Source organism: Mandrillus leucophaeus, unplaced genomic scaffold, assembly GCF_000951045.1.
Source record: "Mandrillus leucophaeus isolate KB7577 unplaced genomic scaffold, Mleu.le_1.0 Scaffold392, whole genome shotgun sequence".
Lineage (NCBI taxonomy): Eukaryota > Metazoa > Chordata > Mammalia > Primates > Cercopithecidae > Mandrillus > Mandrillus leucophaeus.
The window spans coordinates 2,298,525-2,314,338 of NW_012104165.1; the positions used below are offsets into that span (position 1 = coordinate 2,298,525).

Here is a 15,814-nt window from a genome sequence, read left to right on the forward strand (position 1 = left end):
TGGCACAAGTATACATATGTAACAAACCTGCACGTTATGCACATGTACCCTAGAACTTAAAGTGTAAAAAAAATGTTGGAAATATTTCTAACAGTGTGCTAAATTATGAATTGACTATTGATGTATACAGAAAGAGAAGGGCAATATTGCAAAGACTGAGGCTAAAAAAGTTTTTGGTTATTGAATAAACCTTAAATGAAGCTAAAAATAGTCACAGCAAAGAAAAATGGTAACCATAATGAATAATATTGTTTATTTTATGGTAAAGTATATATCATAAGTTTTTGGCTGAAAGACACTTTTTAAAGACTCTAAATCATCTAATTTATCCTGTAGGTCTACATACTTGTCACACTGAACAGTAAACTAATGTCTCTTTAAAATGGCTCATTCATTCTTCTGTCCATTTATTCATTAACTCATTCTTCATTAGCTAAATCTGTTTGAATGTGTACTCTCTCCCAGTTTGTGAAATTCTTGGTAACATGTATAAATATAACATACTCTGTCTGAACAGAACGCACTCTCTGTCCCTCCATCTGGAAAAATGGCAATGTAAAAGATGAAGTATCCGTTCATGGCTTAATTTGTCACTGGGGGTAATGCTAATAAATTAAGATAGCTTTTAAGAGTCAGAAACAATAAACTCTGATTACTCTTCAGATCGTGTAAATCTTTCACTTTTTAAAAATCAAAAACAAGGCCAAGCGCGGTGGCTCGCGCCTGTAATCCCAGCACTTTGGGAGGCTGAAGCAGGTGGATCATGAGGTCAGGAGATCGAGACCATCCTGGCTAACGTGGTGAAACCCCATCTCTACTAAAAATACAAAAAGATTAGCCAGATGTGGTGGCACACGCCTGTAGTCCCAGCTACTCAGAGGCTGGGGCAGAAGAATCACTTGAACCTGGGAGGCAGAAGTTGTGGCGAGCCAAGATTGTGCCACTGCACTCCAGCCTGGGTGACAGGGCGAGACGCCATCTAAAAAAAAATAAAAAAAATGAAAAACAAACAAGATGTTTAGCCATAAACTCTGAACGTAAATACCACTTGATGGCTCCTGTAGGAAGACAATGCTAGTAAATGAAACAAAACAGAATATGTGCTTAATTTGCTTTAGTTGGTGTAGTTAATGACATGTTGAAGATAGCTTAAAACTCTTAACATTATTGTCCTTTGCTGAATAGCATTATTTTAAAAATCCTTCATTTTGATTTTTTCCAGTTTTATTGAGGCATAAATAAAATTGCATATATTTAACGTGCACAATGTGATTATATAGAAATCAAACCAAATTGTGAAATTATTACCATAATCAAACTAACACATCCATTATCTCACCTAGTTACTGTGTGTAGAGGGAGCGGGGAGGTTGAGGACACTTAAGATCTAATCTCTAAGCAAATTTCAAGTATACAGTACAGTATTATTAACTACAGTCACCATGATCTACATTAGATCTCCAGAATGTATTCATCTTATGACAGAAATTTTGTACCATTTGACTGTCTCTCCACTTCCCACCCTGCAGCCCATGGCAACCACCATTCTATTCTCTGCTTCTATAAGTTCAACCTTTTTATTTTTTGATACAGGGTCTTACTCTGTCACACACGCTGGAGTGCGATCTCGACTCACTGCAACTTCTGCCTCCTGGCTTCAATTAATTCTCCTGCCTCAGCCTCCCCAGTAACTGGGACTACAGGCGCCCACCACCATGCCCAGCTAATTTTTGTATTTTTAGTAGAGATAGGGTCTCACCATTTTGGCAAGGAGGGTGTTGAACCCTTGACCTGAAATGATCCACCTGCCTCAGCCTCCCACAGTGCTGGGATTACAGGTTTGAGCCATTGTGCCTGTCCGAGTTCAAAGTTTTAGATTTCACATGTAAGTCATATCATACATCTTTTGTCTTTCTGTGTCTGGTTTATTTCACGTAGTACAACGTACTCCATCTGTGTTCTAAAAATCAGCAGGATTTTCTTCTTTTTTTATGGTTGAATAATATTTCAGTGTGTGTGTTTGTGCGTGTGTGTGAAATGACATTTTTTAAATCCATTCCTCTGTCAGTGGATGCTTAGGTTGTTTCTTCATCCTAGCTATCATGAATAATGCTACAATGAACATGGGAGCATAGACATCTCTTCAAGATCCTTATTTCTTTTTTAATATACATACTCAGTGGGATTGCTGGGATCAAAAGCAAAAAAACAAATCTAGTTTCTACAATAAAAACAAGTGTTTCACAAGTACTAGACTTTTGTTAAACTAGAGCCTCTTTTTTGATTAACTGGTGATTTAGAGATGGGCATGGTGGACAGTCATCTCAGGAATACTTGGCTTTCATGTAATGAACAAGCCTCTTACTACCTTCCCTATTATCATCATCATTTCCAGATCATATCTTTATCACACTAAGTCTGGCAACATATATGGTGCATGGGTTTAAAGATGGTTGTAGAAAAGACACCTAACACCTCTCAAGCTTTGTCTTTATAGACTCCATTCCATCCTTGGTTTATTCGTGTATTGATGAGAGTATTGATAGCGAGAGTAACAATTATATTGAAAAGACTAAGAGGCTTGCCCTGGTTTTGGCAAGTAAGGTTTGTTTGCTAGAGAGCTATGTATATCCATACTCTACAACTGCACCTATTTCTCTCTGTTTGTCTCTCTCTTTTTCTGTCTGTCTCTATTGTCACTCTGTGTTGTGGTGGCATAGGAGAGACACATGATGGGAAGACATAAATGTTGGAAGTTTTCTTTCCTTGAGCATCTGATTTCATAAAACATCAAGTCACCACATGCAGGTTCCCTATGAAAGACAAGAATACGAATGAGTGGCACAAGGATAATAAGGATGGTAAACACAAAAGCCTCAAGGGCTATAGAATCTACACAGTAGGGCAATGTCTGGGTTGAGACCGGCAATATGAGAGCATTGCCAAATATTTGGGTATATGATGACAGTTAGTGCAGGATTTTGCAGACTGCAGTACATTTCTCATATATCTTTATGGTCGGGAGGATACACTTCCACACCAGTGCCAGGAAAAGATAGTGCTCATGGCAAACGCAGATAGAGATAGGTACAGTCTTATCTGGGACTCAGATAAGATCACACAACTTTGAAGGGATGAGGCTTGTGGTGAAGCTCACATCTAGTAATGAAAACATGACTCCCTGAAAAAACACTGGTATGAGGAACTGGAAATCTAAGCTGAAATCAAGGAAATATGTATGTTTCTCAATGAGTCATCAGGTAAAATGTGAGGAAAATCACAAAGAGAATCATCTCTAGGCAGGGATAGTCAGAGAAATTTTCCAGGGTGCACTTTTCTAAAGACCGGTTATTTTCTTTTTCTTTCCCTATATCCTTGCTTTACCTCTTCGGAGAAAGACAAATATCAGGAAAGGATATAATTAATAATTTCAAAATGGAATGACTTTGGATGAGAAATGAACATTTGACTAGGAGTTTCAGTAAAAAGACATTGAACGATAAAAAAAGACATTAAACAATCATAAGATCTGAGGTGCATAACTTTTTTGGGGGGCACTGTTACTGGTCTTGGCTATGAATAGTTACTTTTTTTTTTCATTTCAGGTATACAAAAAACTTAATATTCTTCATCTTTCTTTTTTTTTTTTAATTTGGAGGAGATTCCAAATTTTTATTTTTCCACTCAAAGATAACCCGAACGATGTCTCCCTATGAGTCACTGGCATTCTGACGTTTGTCTCTGGGTAAGAGAACCAAGGTACCCTAAATCAAGCTTGGCCAACCGCAGCCCATGGGCTGTGTGTGGCTCTGGATGGCTTTGAATGTGGCCCAATACAAATTCATAAACTTTCTTAAAAGATTATGAGCTTTATGCACAGACTTTTCTTCTTCTTTTTTTTTTTTTCCTTATCAGCTATTGTTACTGTTAGGGTATTTTATGTGTGGCCCAAGACAATTCTTTTTCTTCCAGTGTGGCCCAGGGAAGCCAAAAGATTGGACACCCTAAATGAGCAATTTAAATAAATAATTCTTGTAAACCTGTCCTTACCAGATCTAGCCCATATGTGAACCCCATAAGCTTATAAATGACCAGGCACTATCCTAGAAGGGAGATAATGACATTATTTGTGATATATATTTTTTCTTTTTTTGAGATGGAGTCTCACTCTGTCGCCCAGGATGGAGTGCAGTGGTGCCATCTTGGCTCACTGCAACCTCCCTCCTGGGTTCAAATGATTCTCCTGCATCAGATCAGCCTCTTGAGTAGCTGGGACTACAGGTGAGCGCCAGCATGCCCAGCTAATTTTTGTATTTTTAGTAGATATGGGGTTTCACCATATTGGCCAGGCTGGTCTCAATCTCCTGATCTCGCGATCTGCCCACCTCGACCTCGCAAAGTGCTAGGATTACAGACGTGAGCCACTGCGCTCAACCCATGATATATCTTTATAATTCCATCCTTTTTTTTTTTTTTAAACCACGGTGTCTAACATTTATCTTAAGATGAGAATGAAAAAGCTTCTGCCAGCATCTCAGTAATGCTATACCTTGTCCTAACACAATCTCAGTGGTATCATCATATTTTACATCATGTGTGTGTGTGCTCACCTTAGGAATGCATAGTTTTTCTGATAGCTTATGAAGATGAAAAGAATGGGAAAAGGAAATCACATCTTGCAACAACTAAATGCTAATTTCTAGACCTCAACTCCAGCTGAGCTTCCATCCATAATGCTTTAATAGTTTTTGATCTACTCTAATTCACATTCCTCCCAAACAAAGCACTCAAATTAACAGAAGCTTGAAGAGATCAGTTAGTGTCATTTATTCCTTTTGATTCTTGAGATGTGACTTTCAGTGTGTTTTATTTATCTTAGTGTGTATTGCAGGGAAAAAAGTTGAGGGCTGCTGCCTTAGAAATACTTTGCTGTAATTAAATCACGTCATGCCGTCTGTATTTTCACAAGTTACTAACATCTCACCTAAAAACGTTAACATTTGCTGGTACCCAGTAGATTGGCCTGAACTCTCCTACAAGTCTAGTTACGAAAGCATGAAAAATATTGGAGCTTGGTACAATCTCCTATGGACCAGAATATCAGACGTTTCCTAGATTTTGATAACTGAGTGAATTCTGCTAGTCCCCACAGGTTGTAGGATCACTGGTTAAATTCCTCTCCAATAAGACAGAGAAATTTAAACATATGATTGATTACATGACCATTTAATCAAATTTATCTGAAAAATTATATTTAATATATTTTAAAGTGAACTGGAGTGATACATACCAAGCTCATGGTAGTTGTCTCTGGATTCAGTGTTGGGTCAGAGAGTGATAGTTAAAGGGGATATGAACTTTATCTGTGACACTTTATGTGCTCAAAATGCTGAAAAAATGACAAAAGTTATGGTTGATGATTCTGTGTGGTGGGAACATAGATGTTTATTTTTAATATTTTAAATATCTAAAAGAATGATGAAGAAATAATGTAGAATAGTTTGTTAAAAATCAGTTCAAATTAAAATTTACTATAATAATAATAGCAGCTAACATGTATTGAATGATTATGCACTGGGAATCGAGGATGATGTTTACATATTTTTCATATTGAGTTTTCTCAACAGTCAAGACTACTGAAGCCAAGACCATTTCAGTTGCTTCAATTAAATAGACAGGAAAATACCTGATCATGCTCTTAAAATTACTAATTTTAAAATATAATTGTATTGTAAATGTGACTTGATTTTCATACCAAGACTTTGTTTGGTACACCTGGAAAGTATTAGCTAGACACAATGTAACAATTTAAAAATCTTTATTAATTTATAAACTCATGACATACTTTTAAAAAAAATATCAACAAGCCAATCACTGGATATAGACTAGCTATCAGAGAAAATTTAACTTTCTAAAATATTTCAGCAAAGCTTTTGATAAGACATCAAGGGAAATTATTGATAACAATATTTTGGAAATATTAAACAATTTTGTTAAACGTTTTCTGAGTTTGGTAGTGATCTTCTGAGTATAGTTTGAATGGTCTTCAAAGGTAATTTTTAACACTTTTTCAGGGCTGAACTTGGCCTTGAATTTTAGAGATGTTAGACACAATTAAAGAATTCAAATTAATAAAACAAATATGTATAATGTAATCTTTATATTTTCTTTTTAAAAATGTTTCATGCCTTCTCCCATTCCTCAATTAGACCACCTGACAAACTTTATCTCAAATTTGGCCCATAGCATACTGAAGAATTGGGGAAAAAGTTTCAGGTAACTCAAGATAACCCATTCGTTTCCCTGAAAATATAGCTCAAAGCATTTTTCTCAGTGATGGTTGGACTATAGATTCCTTGTCATCGTAGTATAACAATGTGGCATCATGCCAAGAACATCGTTGAGAAACTGTTCTAACCAGGACAACTCCTTGAAAGGCATTAATTCCCACTTTGGGATTTACCCTCCCAGTGGCCCCAGTCGAGGAAAGCAAGTCACATTCTTTTGTTTCCGAAAAGGGCCCATTTACTCTAAGATAAAGGCCCATCTCTTGATACACTGAAAGCTCTAACAAGTTTATCTTTTGAGTAAAACTAATTTTTTTAGTAGACTCAGTGCTTTCTCTTTTGTAGCAATAATAGTCATCGTTACATTAGACTGTTTTCCTAATTTGATGTAGTAGATGAATGAAGTGTAGGCAGCTATTTATACTGGTGATTTCAAGGTGATCAAAGTCAGAGATCAGATCCGTCCATTCATGATGAGGGCATCGGTTGGGAAGACAATATACAAGAAATGTGGACAGACACAGGAAGGACAGAGTGAAAGGCATTGTTTGAGTACTGCTTAATTACTAGAAAAGAGTATAAAGAAATAATATGGTAAGAATTAAAAAACTTAGCCAGTGATACAGAGATGGGGAAAAGAGGCCATTTTCCCCCCATTACACCCGATTTCCAAAACTAGAGAGGATCATTTATTCATGGTCCATGAAAGCATCTTTTACTTTTTAATTTTTAAGGGTACATACTAGGTGAATGTATTTATGGGGTACATGAGATTTTTTTGATAATTTCTTTCTTTTTATTTTTTGTAGAGACAGGGTCTCATTTCATTGTCCAGGCTAGTCTTGAACTTCTGGGCTCCCGAGATCCACCCACCTTGGCCTCCCAAAGTGTTGGGATTACAGGTGTGAGCCACGGTGACCGACCAAGATATTTTTGATACAGGTGTACAATAAGATATCTCGCAGCGGCCTCTTGTTTTAGTTAATGTACAAGAAAGAAGAAAACTATATTGGCATGAGAGGAAGTAACTATAACATTTGTGTTCACATTTCTAATGATGTGTTATCTCCCATTCTAGAGAAATTTAAAAAAATGTCTTGGAAAACTTTCATCATCCCTCTAGGGCAGTGACCTCTGAGTGAAGTAATCTTCATGATTTACTCTTTGACTATTGCTGTTTCTTGATTCAGCCATAACTTTTAAATTTTTCTTTTAAAACAATGTGCAGACTAATTTTCTTGGATGGTTTCTAAGTTGTTGAAAGTAATCTAGATTAGTGTAACAACTGGCTAATGATTATTACATTACCACATCTATTAATAAGGTCTGAGTGAATCTTTTAATCTTGGGATCAAACTGAATGTTCCAAACTTTTCTGCTGAAACTCAACCAATTAGCTACTCCTGACATCTTTTTCAGGAGTTGCATTTATAAAACATGAACGATTAAAAGACCCTTGAAAGAAGCAGTCACAGGTGGCCCCACAATGATTCCTTTCTTCCTGTGCGGTAATCGGTTGGGAGGTATAAGAAAAATAACTGACTGTGGGAGGAATGAAATAGAGGGCACGTGGCAAAGCTGGAAGAAGCAAAGAATTCAGAGAAAAAGGGATAAATGGTGGGTTACTATGCCTGACACAGTAACTATATAACAAAAGTAAGTATTATATTTTTTTATGAAAAATTGAAAACTCACTGGAGAAAAAGCATCACCTAGGCGTCATAACTATTTGTAAGCTATTATTTTATTTTTAACAAAAAAGTAATATGAGATTCACTGGGCGCAATGTATTAAATGATGAACAGTCACTTAATGATTCATTAAATATTCAGAACTCTCTAAATTGGAGAATAAATATGTACTAATTATAGCTCATGCTCAGAATTTATATACTATCTAAATTATTGTCTTAGAGAAAAATACATCATGTAGAAAGCTGCTTCAGGCCGTGTGGTTCAGCTTTGTGAACCCTGTGACAGACACACCTGCAACTCTAAGACCTTCACTCAGGCTCTTCTCCATTTTCCTGCCCCTCCCTCCCACCTTTCCTTCTTTGTTCTCTCAGTGAATTTTTATCTTCCTTCCCCTAAGATTTTATCTTTTCAAATTCAGTTATATTCACACATCCTTTAGAAGTATTCTATCACTCTTCTCCCCAGATTTTTAGCTTAGTTCATATCATGAATACCCATTTGTTTGTGTCTTCTCTATTTGTATTCAATTTTTCAGTTTAGAAATAAGTTTTGAGTCCAAGTAAACAAATCAGAAGATAAGCTTCTTATCTAATTGAAGCTAAACATTTTTTTCACTTTACGTGAACATTTTGAAATCACTACCAAATTCAGTATTTTCAACATATTATTTCATCCATATGTAAGATTATTGGGATTGTAATTGTTATGTTTTCTATAATCACATTTATGAAAGTAACCTGAAAATGCTGAAAAGAAAACTAAAGTTCCTTGTTAATTAACAAAGAAAGATTTTGTGTTTTATGGAAATTATTTTCCTTAGCTAGGTTAGAAATTTCTTTCAATTACCATTTACCTAGAAGTCACCATAAAATGAATGAGAAGAACTTGATAGTTATTTTTCTATAAAAAGGCAAACATATGAATAAAATATAAAATTAAAAAATTATTTTCTATTTTTTATGACTTTTTATTATGGTAAAATTTCAAACTTAGAGCAGAGTTGCAAAAAAGTAGTACAAAGACTAGTATTTACCCTATAACCAGATTGAGTATTAGTTTATATTTCCCCCAAAGCTTTGTTATATCATCCATCTATCTATCTATCTATCTCTCTATCATCTATCTATGTATCTATGTATCTATGTATCTATGTATCTATCTATGTATCTATGTGTCTGTCTATCTATCTATCTATCTATCTATCTATCTATCTATCTATCTATCTATCTATCTATCTATCTATCATCTGTCTCTTTTTCTGGACTAGCTGAGAGTAAGTTGGAGATGCCACGTACCTTTACACCAAATACTTTATTCAATGTTTCTTGTCTAAGAAGAAGGATGTTATTTTACAGAAGTCCTGCACAGTACCCAAATCAGCAAATTTAATGTGGGTACAATATTATTATCTAATCCATAGTCCACAGTGAGATTTCTTAAATTGTCTCAATAATTTTGTTAATAGCTAGTTTTTTAAAAAAAATCCCAGATCATACACTGAGAAATCATGTCTCATTAGTCTCCCTTCATCTGGACCAGTGCCTCAGCCTTTGTTTGTCTATTTAAACTTGATACTTTTGAATTGTACAAGCAAGCTATTTCTCTCAATTTGAGTTTTTCTCATGTGTCTTCATTATTAGAATTAGTCTGTGTAATTTTAGCATAAATATCACTGAAGTGACATCATGTCCTGTTCAGAGCATCATCTCAGCAGTCTCATGATGTTGGTTTGTACAAATACAGGTGATCTTAAGATCAATAAAATCACCTGGTTATGGTGGTGTCTGCCAGGTTTTTCCACTATAAACTTTACTATCTTTCAATTTGAAATTAACAAGAAAGTTGTGAGGAGATATTTTAGAGTATGTACATACCCTGTTCCCCATTATTCATTTATTTACTCTTTTACTTTTTATATCAGTATGAGCTTTCTAATTCTTCTTTTGTTAAATTCATTACTACTAATGATTAAATTGTCTTACAATTAAATGATGGCAAGCCCTTCAAAATGGATTTTATTTTTTTTATGTGTCCTGACGTTTTTTGGAGCATAGCATTGTTTACTATTTTTTGAGTTTACCTGACTTTTTTTTTTTTTCTCTCAGGTAATAGGAAATGAATGATGATGGAAAAGTCAATGCTAGCTCTGAGGGGTACTTTATTTTAGATTTTCTAATTGGCCTTATCTGGAAATAGTTCTCTTTGTGGTTATTTTGATCTTCTACTTGATGACACTGGTAGGAAACCTGTTCATCATTATCCTGTCATACCTGGACTCCCATCTCCACACTCCCTTGTATTTCTTCCTTTCAAATCTCTCATTTCTGGATCTCTGTTACACCACCAACTCTATCCCTCAGTTGCTGGACAATCTCTGGGGTCTGGAAAAGACCATTTCTTATGCTGGTTGCATGGTTCAACTTTACTTTGTTCTCACACTGGGAACCGCAGAGTGTGTCCTACTGGTGATGATGTACTATGACTGTTATGCAGCTGTGTGTAGACTTTTGCATTACACTGTCCTCATGCACCCTCGTTTCTGCTGCTTGTTGGCTGTGGCTTCTTGGGTAAGTGGTTTTACAAACTCAGCACTTAATTCCTCCTTTTCCTTCTGGGTACCGCTGTGTGGACATCACCAAGTAGATCACTTTTTCTGTGAAGTTCCAGCACTTTTGTGATTATTGTGGGTCAGTACCCATGCAAATAAGCTGACCCTCATAATCACAAGCTCCATTTTTGTTCTCCTACTTCTCACCCCCATTTTCACTTCCTATGGTGCCATCGTCCAGGCTGTACTGAGGATGTAGTTAACTGCTGGGCTTCGGAAAGTGTTTGGAATATGTGGAGCTCATCTTATGGTTGTATTTCTCTTTTTCTTTCTGGCCATGTGCATGTATCTCCAGCCACCATCAGGAAATTCTCGAGATCAAAGCAAGTTCGTTGCTCTGTTTTATACTGTTGTCACACCTAGTTGTAACCCTATAATCTACACCCTCAGAAACAAAGATGTAAGAGGGCCAATGAAGAGACTAATGGGGTGGGAATGAGCCTGTGTATGTGTGATAGTAACAATAAAATGGAGTCTCTCCTCACAATGATTCATCCATCTGTTTATTTATCAACGATTCTTTTATTCACTCTGTTAGTACTTGCTGAGCATGTACTCTTAACAAAGTCGTGGGGTTCCTGGTAACAGGTAGGAATAAAACATATTCAGCTTAAACACCATTCACTTGTGGAGAAAACAGCTATGTAAAATCAAGATAAAACATCTATAGCGATGTTTTTCCATGGCACAAACCTAATGAATCCAAGACAGACTTTTCCTGATTAAAAATAAGGCATGAAATTTGTTGTAAATATTGATAAAAGTGAAGTTATAATTCCTATGAAAAGATGATACTCTCAGTGTAAAAATATCTAAAATATGTCTTTTAATTTTTTGCTTTTTGGGCAGAATACTTTTGTCTTCTATCTTTAGTTTAGTTGAATACACAGCAAAATACTTCAAATCCTTTCCTCCAACACTCCTTATTCTTTGTTGGATAGTAAATTTTGAGAGGAATTTTGGTCCATATTCTTTGATATCCAATATCAATAGTAAGACAATAAGTTTTATGAATTGTAGCAAGAGACATGTTGAAGCAGTGTAGCAGAAGTCGGCATCTGAGATCCCTCTTTTTTGCAAGGCAGTGATATATTGGAGGTGAAAGCTGGTAAAGCTGATCTATGTAGCTTACAAAGAAATGGTCATCACTGGCTAGATATACTTAAGTGAGGTAAGTGCTTGGAACAACTGCATTACCTAAAGAGCTATGGAGAACATTTGAGGCAAATAGAAAGGCTCTGAAAATAACTTGAAATCAATGGGTATGTAAAAGAATTATGTTTAAATATTTTGGAAAAATTTTATGATAAAAGCTGTTATATGGAAAATGTTAGTTTATTTTTATTTTTAAGCTTGTTGTAATTTGAATATTTATAGTTAATAAGTATATTAGGAATGTCAATATATGGTGTCAAATAAAGAAATATATTTTATAGAAGTTATCATTTTGTTCTATATATTATTGCCAACCATCTTCATCTGAAATAATTGTGCCATACCTAGAGCAATTTAAACTGACAGTCATAGTCAAATGACGTGGAAAAATGACTAAAGGAGAATTCAGGATAATGTAACATACTTGCAATGCCTGAGTTTTCTCTATAACTTGAATGTCAGCTGTAGCTTTTGAGGCCTGTGAGATTTGGATGTGATTGATTCACACACTATTTCCTAAATTATAAAAATAAAAACACATCTCGGAACTTCTCTCCAATTTCTAGTGTGACTTGCAATTGCATTGATTCTGCTGACTTTATCTTCTTTCTGCATCTGTGACTCTTCCTTTATTTCTAACTAGGCATGAAAAATATGAGTCATGTGCCCTTGTCCTTAAGCTTACCCAAGAAATGAAGAACCAAGAATAATGTATGTAAAATAACTTTTAGTAAACAATTGAGACCACATAGGGTAAAACATCACATAAAAACACATTTTTAAAAACTTAAAGAACATAGCTTAGCTCTTTGAACTATTTCCTACTATGGAAATCTTACTTTTTGGAACACTTCCTGTAGCATCCTCGTTTCTCACCTACTCAAATATCTCCCCATCTTTATTAAGGATAAGTGAAAAGTTGTATTTATTTATGATATATGACATAAAGTTTTGATATATGCATAATTATGCAATTATTATCAAGCTAATTAACAGATCATTAACTCACATACTCATCTGTTTTGTGGTGAGAACATTTAGGATCTGTTTTCTTAGCAATTTTCAAGTATGCAGCACAGTATTATTAACTAGAGTCACCATACTATAGAATAGATCTCTTGAATTTATTCCTTCTAACTGAAACTTTGTGCCCTTTGACCAGCATCTCCCCATTTTCCCTCTCTCCACTCCTAACCCCTGACAAGCATCATTCTACTACTTTGTGCTTCTATGAGTTCATTTTATGTAGATTTCACATATGAGATCATGCAGTATTTATTTTTCTGTGCCTGGCTCATTTTACCTAGCAAAATGTCCTCAGGTTTGCCATGTTGTTGAAAATATTAGGACTTCCTTCTTATTTTAAGGCAGAATGTTATTCTATTGTATATAAACTACACTTTTTACATTCACTCATTAATTGATTGACTCTTAGATTGATTAAATACTTCGGCTATTATGAATTTGCTGCCATGTACATGAAAGTGGAGATAGCTCTTCAACATAGTGATTTAATTCTTTTGGATATAAATCCAGAAGTGTGATTGATGGATCATACAGCAGTTCTATTTTTATTTATTATTAATTAATAATTTATTTATTTTTTGAGACAGGACCTCACTCTGTCACCCAGGCTGGAGTGCAGTGGTGTGATCCCAGCTCACTGCAACCTCCACCTCCCAGGTTCTAGCGATTATCTTGCCTCAGCCTTCAGAGTAGCTGGGACTAGAGGTGAGCGCCACCATGCCCAGCTAATTTCTGTATTTTTAGTAGAGGCAGGATTTCTTGTGTGTGTGTGTGTGTGTGTGTCCTAGGAAATCTGTAATTACCCTCAGGCCGATATAGTTTCTCCTATGTGTTCTTAGGAAATCTTTTATTTTTCATTATTTTTATTTTTATTTTACTTTAAGTTCTGGGATACATGTGCAGAATGTGCAGGTTTGTTACATAGGTATACATGTGCCATAGTGGTTTGCTGCACCTATCAACATGTCATCTAGGTTTTAAGCCCCGCGTGCATTAGGTATTTGTCCTAATGCTCTCTCTCTCCTTCCCCTGAACCCGTGACAGGCCCCAGTGTGTGATGTTCCCCTCCCTGAGTCCATGTGTTCTCATTGTTCGACTCCCACTTATGAGTGAGAACATGTGGTGGTTGGTTTTCTGTTCCTGTGTTATTTTGCTGAGAATAATGGTTTCCAGCTTCATCCATGTCCCTGCAAAGGACATGAACTCATTCTTTTTTATGGCTGCATAGTATTCCATGGTGTATATGTGCCACATTTTCTTCATCCAGTCTATCATTGATGGGCATTTGGGTTGGTTCCAAGTCTTTGCTATTGTAAATGGTGCTGCAATAAACATACATGTGCATGTGTCTTTATTGTAGAAAGATTTATAATCCTTTGGGTATATATACAGTCATGGGATTGCTGGGTCAAATGGTATTGCTGGTTCTAGATCCTTGAGGAATTGCCACACTGTCTTCCACAATAGATGAACTAATTTATACTCCCACCACAGTGTAAAAGCATTCTTATTTCTCCACAGACTCATCAGCATCTGTTGTTTCCTGACATTTTAATAATTGCCATTCTAACTGGCACGAGATGGTATCTTGTGGTTTTGATTTGCGTTTCTCTAATGACCAGTGATGATGAGCGGTTTTTCATATGTTTTTTGGCTCCATAAATGTCTTCTTTTGAGAAGTGTCTATTTATATCCTTCGCTCACTTTTTGATGGGGTTGTTTGTCTTATTTTCATAAATTTGTTTAAGCTCCTCATATATTCTGGGTATTAGACTTTTGTCAGATGGATAGATTGCAAAAATTTGTCCCATTCTGTAGGTTGCCTGTTCACTCTGATGATAGTTTCTTTTGCTGTGCAGTAGCTCTTTAATCTAATTAGATCCCATTTGTCAATTTTGGCTTTTGTTGCAATTGCTTTTGGTGTTTTAGTCATGAAGTCTTTGCTCATGCCTATATCCTGAATGGTATTACCTAGGTTCTTTTCTAGGGTTTTTATGGTTTTGGGTTCTACTTTTAAGTCTTTAATCCATCTTGAGTTAATTTTTGCATAAGGTGTAAGGAAGGGGTCCAGTTTCAGTTTTCTGCATATGGCTAGCCAATTTTCCCATCACCATTTGTTAAACAGAGAATCCTTTCCCCAGTTGCTTGTTTCTGGTAGAGATGGGATTTCACCATGTTGGCCAGGCTGGTCTCAAACTCTTGACCTCAGGTGATCTGCCCACCTCGGCCTCCCAAAGTGTTGGAATTACAGGCATAAGTCACTGTGCCTGGCCCTATTTTTAATTTATTTAGGAACTTTCACAGTGTTTTCCCTCATGGCAGTCCTAATTTACATTTCCAAAAACCATGTATAAGAATTCCTTTTTTTCCATATTCTTCCCAACACCTGTTATCCTTTGTCTTTTTCATAGTAGACATTCTAACTGGTGTGAGGTATGAGGTGATATCTACTGGTGTGAGGTATGAGGTGATATCTACTGGTGTGAGGTATGAGGTGATATCTACTGGTGTGAGGTATGAGGTGATATCTACTGGTGTGGGCCTGGAATTTAGGTCTAGTGGAGCCTAGAGCAGTGGGGATCAACCTGAAGCCTGAAATTGGCCTGGTGCTAGAGTGGAACTTGCTGCCTTGGGGTCTTGTCTGGAGCCTGGGTTTATGGGGCCCAGCTTTATGTGCTGGTCTGCAGGCTAGGTCCTTGGATACTGGCATGGGTCTGGGGACCAACCGGCACTGGAAAGTCCTATTTTGCCATTTTATTGAGATCACTCCTCACTATCTAAATTTTTTTGGCTTTTTAACTTTCTGTGCTCTTTTCTCCTTTTTCTTTTACAATACATATATATTTTCTTTTATATGTGTAGACTTTTTGTTTTCTTTTGGAAGGTTATGTTGGGAACAGGCCCCCAAATCTGGCCATAAACTGGCCCCAAAACTGGCCATAAACAAAATCTCTGCAGCACTGTGACATGTTTGTGATGGCTATGATGCCCATGGTGAAGGCTGTGGGTTTACCAGAATCAGGGCAAGGAACACCTGGCCCACC

The 15,814-nt window shown here is 36.2% G+C and overlaps 1 pseudogene; it reads left to right on the forward strand.

Moving 5' to 3' along the window:
• Window positions 1–10,096: 10,096 nt before the first annotated feature.
• LOC105547620 lies at window positions 10,097–11,028 on the forward strand (annotated as a pseudogene).
• The last annotated feature ends 4,786 nt before the right edge of the window (window positions 11,029–15,814 follow it).